The sequence below is a fragment of the Neopsephotus bourkii genome, unplaced genomic scaffold (assembly GCF_033783945.1).
Source record: "Neopsephotus bourkii isolate Nb327-2 ecotype Australia unplaced genomic scaffold, CSIRO-AGI_Nbou_v1 NB_960, whole genome shotgun sequence".
NCBI lineage: Eukaryota > Metazoa > Chordata > Aves > Psittaciformes > Psittacidae > Neopsephotus > Neopsephotus bourkii.
Window position 1 is genome coordinate 51,889 of NW_026901454.1, and position 9,563 is coordinate 61,451.

The following is a 9,563-nucleotide window of genomic DNA, read 5'->3' on the forward strand; positions in this document are numbered from 1 at the left end:
AACTTCCCCTGTTTCAGTTTTAACCCATTACCCCTTGTCCTATCACTACAGTCCCTAATGAAGAGTCCACCCCCAGCAACCCTGTATGCCCCCTTCAAATACTGGAAGGCTGCTAGGAGGTCTCCACACAGCCTTCTCTTCTCCAGGCTGAGCAGGCTCAACTTTCTCAGCCTATCTTCATATGGGAGGTGCCCCATATCCCTGATCATCAGTCCCCTGATCATCCTTGTGGCCCTCCTCTGGACTTGTTCCAACAGTTCCATGTCCTTTTTATGTTGAGGACACCAGAACTGCACACAATACTCCAGGTGAGGTCTCACAAGAGCAGAGTAGAGGGGCAGGATCACCTCCTTCGACCTGCTGGTCATGTTCCTTTTGATGCAGCCCAGGATACGGTTGGCATTCTGGGCTGCAAGCGCACACTGAAGCCGGCTCATGTTCATTTTCTCATCGACCAGCACCCCAAAGTCCTCAGCAGGGCTGCTCTGAATCACTTCTCTTCCCAGCCTGTAGCTGTGTCTGGGATTGCTCTGACCCAGGTGTAGGACCTTGCACTTGGCATGGTTAAACATCATGAGGTTGGCATCAGCCCACCTCACAAGCGTGTCAAGGTCCCTCTGGATGGCATTCCTTCCCTCCAGCGTATCAACCGAACCACACAGCTTGGTGTCATCGGCAAACTTGCTGAGGGCTCACTCAATCCCACTGTCCATGTCAGCAACGAAGATGTTAAACAATACCGGTCCCAACACTGATCCCTGAGGGACACCACTCGTTACTGGTCTCCAGATGGACACTGAGCCATTGACCACAACTCTTTGTGTGCGGCCATCCAGCCAGTTCTTTATCCACCAAGTGGTCCTTCCATAAATTTGATGTCTTCCCAATCTAGAGACAAGGATGTGTGGGACAGTGTCAAACGCTTTGCACAAGTCCAGGTAGATGTCATCAACTGCTCTACCACTGTCCATCAGTTCTGTGGCCCTACCATAGAAGGCCACCAAATTGGTCAGGCAGGATTTCCCCTTGGTGAAGCCAAGCTGGCTGTGACCAAGCACCTTGTTGTTTTTCATGTGCCTTAACATGCCTTCCAGGAGAATCTGCTCCAAGATTTTGCCAGGCACAGAGGTGAGGCTGACTGGTCTGTAATTCCCTGGGTCATCCATTTTCCCCTTCTTGAAAGTGGGGGTTATATTTCTCTTTTTCCAGTTCTTGGTGTCGTGGTTTAACCCTAGCCAGACAGCTTGTTCACCCACTCCCCCCTCCCCTTCTTGCCCTCCCCCTACTCCTTGAGGGACAGAGAGGAGAATCAGAAAGAATGAAACTCCCACGGGTTGAGATAAGAACAGTTTAGTAACTAAGGTATAACACAAATCACTACTGCTACTACCAATAATAGTAATGATAAAGGAAATAACAAGGGAAGAGAATACAACACCTCATCACCAGGCGACCGATAACTCGCCCCCCCAGCCCGACCAAGCACCGACCAATACCTCCTCCAACCCTGCCGTCCCCTCTCCCCCTTCCGGGTCACTCCCCAGTTACATCCAGGGCATGACGTGCTCTGGTATGGAATACCTCTTTGGTCAGTTTGGGTCAGGTGAGAATGAGGCTCACAAAGTCCTTGGCCAAACCAAAATATCATTTTTATCAGCTTTGTTCCCAGCCTGACGGTCAAAACACAGCACTGCACCAGCTACCAAGAAAGAGAAAACTGACTGCTACTGCTGAACCCAGGACAGTCAGGAACTTCACCTGACTTCCATGATTTTTCAGATATGATGGCCAACAGCTTAGCAACTTCATTTGCCAGCTCCTTCAGTACCCACGGATGGATTTCATCAGGACTCATGGACTTGTGCACGTTCAGAATTTTAAGATGGTCTCAAACCAGTTCTCCTACAGTGGGCCCAAGGTCTTCACTCTCACAGTCCCTGCATCTGCCTTCCAAGACTTGGGTGGTGTGGTCAGAACCTTTGAGGGTGAAGACCGAGATAAAGAAATCATTCAGAACCTCAGCCTTCTTCAAATCCTGTGTAGCTAGTTCTCCCAAGAGAACTTCCTTAAGACTACAAAATTACACCCAATGAAATGAACTCGAACTGAAAAAGCATGACTGAAATGCATAATTTATTACTAACTTGTATATCTACGTCTTTTTATAAATATATTGAAAATGAATAAAATTAAATCCACTGAATGTATAAAATACACATTTTATAACTTTTATGTGGGTTTATTGGGATCTATTAATTAATTTTTTTCAAGATAAAGTAATGCCTTATACTAGATTTTAATGTATCTATGTCTACTTTTCTTTTGCCCAAGTCTTCAAGGCATTAAAGATAAAAAAAAAATAGATAATACAACAGAAGCAAATTATAGTTTCTTTTTATGTCATGATGCAATACCTAACTCCATGTCTTTTAAATATCTTCAGATGTTCAAATACTGAAACTTGTTATAAATACACATTATTTTTATTTTAATGTATTATTTGTAATTTACAGAAATTAGAAAATCTGGAGTAATAGCTCACAGTACTTTTGTCACTCAGACAAAAGTACACTGTTATGAGATAATCATGCAAAGAAACATACCAAAAAATGGGGATATTTTGGGGTGCATTGGAAGACTGAATATAGTATCTATTACACTTGGGTTTAATGCATTTTCTTTTCCCCTAGCTTAAAATATAATGACTTCTGTGACATAAAGGTGTGTTATAATTGCTTAGTCTTCAACAAGCAAAGGATGAAAAATCGGGGGTTTCTCTGTAACATCACTGATGACCACTCTAAATCCTGTCTTTGCTGGGAGAAAAATCCTTCAGTAACAGTTACTTAGTATAAAAATGCTCAGGTTCTGACATAAACTCATTTTGCTTTGGGATATCTTCTACTGCATGGGCATATAATCCAACTGCTAGACCAGCACAAAAATCATGGAGAAATTCATAAGCTATGGGACAAATCTGCCAAGAGGGTCCCACCGATGGGCAATGAACAGAATTCTTGAAAATAGCTCAATGACTTAGAAGAAAAGATAATTTTCCCTTAGATCTTTCAGTCTATAATTTTGTATTATGCGTGCTATGAAACTATAATTAACAAAACATGGGAAGAGCCCTTATTCTGTGCCTATGATTAGGCTAAGGGATCTTTGTAATTTCAATTGCACACAAAGAAAGGAAACATCCTTCTTGAGTAGTAAGGAAGTGACTGAGAATACAATGCTATCTGGCTATGAGTGATTATACTATTTTTCTTTTGAAATTGATATGCACAGTGTTTATTATAGAGCTTTCTTGATTATGAAGGGCTTACATGTCAGAATGTTGAAACACTAATAACTTTTTCTTTTAAGCTATATTTAGGGTAGTTTAAAACTTGTTTTTTGTTCTTTCTTTTATTTACATATAATTTCTGAATATAGTTCTTCCCTCCCCCTCTACATATAAATACCCTACTCGTTTGTAGATTTTTTTAAATTAATTCAATACATGTTTATTGTATCTTTTAAAATTTTAATGTGAATTTAACATAGAAAGTTGATTTGAACATTTAGTCTTGCTCAGGAAGAACTCATCATGTTCTTCTATGGGTAAATTTTTATTTAGAAATATTTGGATTACAAAGATTTTTATCCTTTTTTTTTCCAGATTTACAGAGTTTATTTTACCCAGCTTGGTGGGTGAGATTTACCAATTACCTTTACTGCTGTTCACAAATAACCAGTAATGGAAACCAGAATAATTTTTCTGAAGTGCTCTACTTCTTTCATGGTTGTTCACAATTTCTCAGTATTTTATCCCTTATTGATAGTGTCACATAGGAAGTCACTTTACCATGATATTTTTCTAATTCATCTGTTACATTTCACATCTGTGGCACATAATGAAGATCATAGAATAGTTAGGGTTAGAAAGGACCTTAAGTTCATCTAGTTCCAACGCTCTACCCACCCTCATATGAGAGGGAGAGAGAATATGTTTTGGAGGAGTAAATATAAAAATTGACTGCTTTTGGTAAATTTTTTTTGTGTTAAAAATGTTAGAAAGAAAATATGTAAGGGAATGACGTAATTCTTTTTAAATTCTCCATATACTATAGATGCATAACAGGAATCATTTTGATTTTTTAATAAATATTTCTAAAATATGTAACTGTCAGAATCTACCTACTGAAGAATAAAATCACAGCAATCTGACCTTGACATCAAGCTTAATAGAGTGTATTAAATGGCATTCTTGAACTTTGCAAGGGGCTGTTAGGCCTGTACAAGGTAGAGAATTTTTATTTGAGAAATGCAAGAAGTAATTCACCCTTCTAACATCAAGAGGATGCTGGATAAAAGAGTATTACAGTACAAACAAAAAGGTCAGAAAAAATGTTAATGCAGTTTAGCATAGTGTTTCTCACACTGTGCTTCATGTCACTGGAGACACTGCTGATCAGATTTGTTAACTTGCTTCCTTGCTTTTTCTAGATTGTTTTAATTGCTAAAAATATGTTTTACCAGTAAGCAGTGCCTGTAATTAATCCAGTGATGTCATATTATAATGAATCACATAAATGTCATTTCAGTACATCTGAATGACAGAGGGCCGTATGGTGCAAGTTTGATAGCTCCAGGAACAAAAGCTTTCAGGGTTTTTTGATTCTCATGAAATCTAGTAGAATACTGATTAGCTAGGTATGTTCCTATTTACAAGAAATTACTTATTTTTTTACAAGTCACTAGGATAGCAAACCCATTGAGGATTTTCTTTCTTGTAACGGAAGGTATATTTTCGAATTTTCTGCATAATTTGATGCACATTTTGTCATTATATGGGATGTATCTTTAAATATTTTTCTTAGCTACATTAAAGGCTTTCCTAATGTAGCTAAATGATAAGTTTATTTATCATCCATTACTATAGTAATACATATTGTTATATTTTAGGCTGTGATATATAACACAGATGGCAACCTAGTTCAGGAGACTGGCCATACACTATAGACTTAACATGACCACTCGTTTTGCTACTCAAATGTATTTCTTGTTGGGCTTAAAAGACTCCTTTGATATATAGCGTTACAGTATTTTTCTTCCTTTGGGAAATTTCATTTATATTCATTGTGTTTCAATAAAAGATATGTCTACTTCACATCTGGTAATAAATTAAATCTTTTACTAACATCTCTGAAAAGAGGCTTGTGTGTCTGGTCTTGATTCTGCCACCGGCACAAGAAGAGCTATAATGTAAATGAATCCTACAGAAGTACATGGTGACTTGAACTACCTGGGAAATCAGCTAGCTATTATAGCAAGCCCTCTCCATCCCTGCTGTGCTCAGGTGCTTCCAAATATGTCTCCATCCAGCATGTTCTCAATGGGAAAAGTACTTCAAAATACAGGACAGATATTTTTCCAACCATAATTCCACCTGTTTGGAATAGCAAAAATTAGAGAAGCCATGCAGACATTTAGATACTCTATGATGTTGCAGTTTAACCCCAACCAGAAAGTAAAGTACCATGCAGCCACTTGCTCACTCCCCACCATTCCCCGTGGAATGGGGAGCAGAACTGAAACAAAAGGTAAAAACCCATGGATTAAGATAAGAACAGTTTAATAATTGAAATGAGGTAAAACATAATAGCAATGACAATAACAGCAATAATAACAACAATAATAGGAAACAAAAAGGAATAAAAAGGCAATTGATGCACAATAAAATTGCTCACCACCCACTAAACAATGCTCAGCCTGTGCCCAAGCAGTGAACAGCCCTTTCCAGCTAACTTCCCTCAGTTTATATACTGGGCATGATGTGCCATGGTATGGAATACCCCTTTGGCTAGCTGGGGTCAGCTGTCCTGCCTCTGCTCCTTCCTGGCTTCTTCTGCTCCTCCTCACTGACAGAGCATGAGAGGCTGAAGTCATTAATTTAAGTAAGCTCTACTTAATAAAAGCTAACACCCATGTGTTGTCAACATTACTCTCATACTAATGTCAAAACACAACACTGTACCAGTTACTAGGAAGAAAATTATGGAAATATAAACCAGGACATATGAGTACCTTGACAGGTTCAGAATCAACCCTCAAGGTCTATATAAAATCATCAATACATAAAATAATTTAGGTTGGAAGGCACCTCTGGAGGACCCATGCTCTAATTCCTTGCACAAAGCAAGGGCAAACTTCAGAAGTAGTTCCGATGGCCTAGACTCATTCTCAGTTAAGCTTTGACTATCTTATTGTCTGTTATGTGTGCCACCTCCTAATCTTTGGTGATTCTCCTCTGGACTTACGCTAATATGTCAGCACCTTCGTGATCCTACTGGACCAAAAGCTGGTTCATGGGTTCTCATAGGTACCAAAAAATCATTCCCTTGACCTGCTGGGGACCTAATTGCTTGTGCAGTCTTTTAAAGGATTAGCCTTCATTGCTGCTGTACCTAAATCACTTTATTACTTTGAATGATTTCTTCGAATGATTTCTTTGAATGATTTCTTCAGTGAATGGACTGATACATAGGGTTTAAAAATGTTCTGGAATTTATTTGTCAATAAATGGCATTTTAAAGCTCACCATTTCTTTATGTTGACATTTCTTTTCAGATAACAAAATTCAGGTGTACAATTCAGTAATAGATGCTATTTGATATACCCTAGACCTGAGACCTGTCTCCATCTACCAGATGAACATGTGTCTCTCATAAGTCTATAATGTTTTATGGCGCTGTGTAGATGGCCTGGATAACTTAAGGATGAGTTCTTGTCTAATAAATGACAAAAAAAGGTCATTGTATTCGGCCATATTTACCAGTCTAAAATGAAAGCATTTAAAGCTAGATGTCTGAGGAATTAAAGGAATTAAATTCACTGAAAGGATGTTTTGTATCTCAACCTTCATCAGAATGGTTAAATCATTCCTTCCTTAATAGTATAATCTCATAATACTGCCAATAGGGAGGGCTTCAACAACTAGATACCTAACTCCTAGATGGCTTTGGCAAGTAAAATAAAACCCATCTTGAGTGACCTACGTATGTCAGTAGCATTAGCTTAAATTCTATCCATGGCTTTGAAAAATCTTCCTGACAATTGACACTGGAATATCAGATTCAGTTTGTGTTATGCATGTATTTATGTTGATATCCTTGTCTGTATTTTAATAGGTGACCAAGCTTTATTTACATATTTATTGACTGATTGATTGTAGATAAATAACATACATTCTGAGACAAGTTTTGGGGGGGTTTATTATTATAATGTAAGTCCAATAATCTTTCTCAGCAACATCTTACAGAAGATTTTATTTACATACATGAATATCTTATCTCAGACTACATGCATATATATGATTTTTATTTAATAGGAGATGACACATTATTTCTGCTTTAAATTTTAGTTTCAGGTTTCGCTGTTCTTGCCCCCTTTCCTTATATGCTCATACGTATTTAAAAGGCACCACTAACATCTTCGATACACCATTTTGACTGAGCGGGCTACTTTCAAGTATTTTAAGCATTCAATAATATAATTTTAATAACGCAAGGAATAAAGGTGTACTCTGGAATCCAACTATTAGAAACACTGTATCGTAGTTCAAGAGCTCCCTCTTCTGACTACCAAAGCCCATTAGAATATTAAGTTTTCTTAAAGAAAATCTGCTTCTATCCAAAAAGGTAGTATGATAGTCCTGTACCTCCAAATGTAATTACCTCCAAAGTAATTGCATTACTTTGCTAAGACTTTTTCATATCCAGATCAAACCTAACAAGCAGGTTTGTACCTTAAAGAACCCACATACATCCCACCCCACTCCTTTTTATTTAAGGGTTTTAGTTTAATTAGTTTGTAGGAGCAAATCCATCATGTTTCATAATGGCATCCAGGACCAACAGGACACCCTGGGGGAAGCTACCAAGAGCCAGCATTCTTGTTGAGATACCATCCAAAGCTAGCAACTGGGAAAGTTTGGATGGATGGCAGAAATTTTTCTTCAAATCTCCACTCACAATTCATTTAGAGACGCTCCACTTGAGATCTGGTGACCAGAAAAACACGTATTAGCTCTAATTTAAAGAAAAGTGTCTTCTACTAGTATCCAGCAGGGCCAGAAATTATATTATTCTCTTGTTACCACCTTTTAAGTTTGGTTTTAGTTTTGGGGTTTTGCTTTTTTTTTTTTTTTTTTTTTTAATAGTCAAACTGCTTCTCCAGTACATCAAAGAGCAAGGGTCCATTCTTTCCTTCAGTACTTCCTGAAGCAGGGGGAAAGTGAAGAGCAGATACGTATATCATTGAAGTATTTCTCAAGCTTATGTCAAGGCAATTAATATGAACAGAATAAATGATTCTTTAAAAGCTTCGCAACAGAGTGGACACAGAGCTATATCTAAACCAATATATTTGGAAACACTCCTAGTCTCCCTAGGTTAGTCAGAGCAACTGTATGCTATAGCCAGAACTGACCAAAACCTGGGAGGATGTGTGCTCCGTATACTTGCCTCCACATTGGCTTCTGCCAAAGTCATCCAAGTACTGCAGCTGAACAGGAACTTCAGGGGTCTCTGGCCAGAAATTTTTATGTATACAGCAGGCTACACTACATGCTAAAGAGCATATCCATGTGCTGGTAATGGAGATCATAATTTATATTGAGCAAGCCAAATAATTAACCTTATGCAAAAAGTGTCTTCTTGCTGTTGAAAAGAAACTTACATTAAAAAAAATAAATAAAGAGCATGGAAGAGCAAAGTCATTAAAATTCTAAAGAAGAAAAAATATAAAAAAACAAAAACAGTTTTACCACCAACTGATCAGATGCATACACACGATATAGTATACTTGAGCTACTAGGCAAACTCAGACTATAAAATTTACCAGATTTTCTGACACCCTAATCTCTCCCAGTCATAACATCAGACATAAAAATATGATAGCACCAGAGCTGACCAGAACAGAAATGCCTTCTTTGTAAATCTATTAGAAAAGAACTATTCAGGGGCTGGAGTAAAAAATCAAGCCAAACCAAACCACACCACACCACACCACACCAAACCGGACCAAACCAAACCAAACCAAACCAAACCAAAATAAAGAAATCTCTAAATGTAAGCATAGTAGGAAGTCCCTGTTCTTTGAATGTTTGGCTTATTTTGGGGTCTAATTGCTACAAAGAAGCAGGAGAGGCAACCGGAGACCAAAATCTTCCTACTGAGATACTAATACAAAAAGGACTAAAAGATTACTACTATGCCTAATTCTTCACTATCTGTAGTGTAAGGATTTGGAATACAAATATATCAATATGTATGTGTATGCATTAGCATATTATTTTCTGAAGACATAAAAAGTTAGAAAAAAGGTACACACATCAATTTGATAAAATGAGAGACCATATTCTAGTAAGATGTTTTGTCATAAAAGTGCAGTAATTTAGCTAATATTAAAATTCTACTAGAATTCTCTATTGTATATTTCCAGAAGTCCATCTTTGGAGTATTTAGTATTATTTGACACATGGAAAATGAAGATCTATAAATAAATCTCTTCTTGTA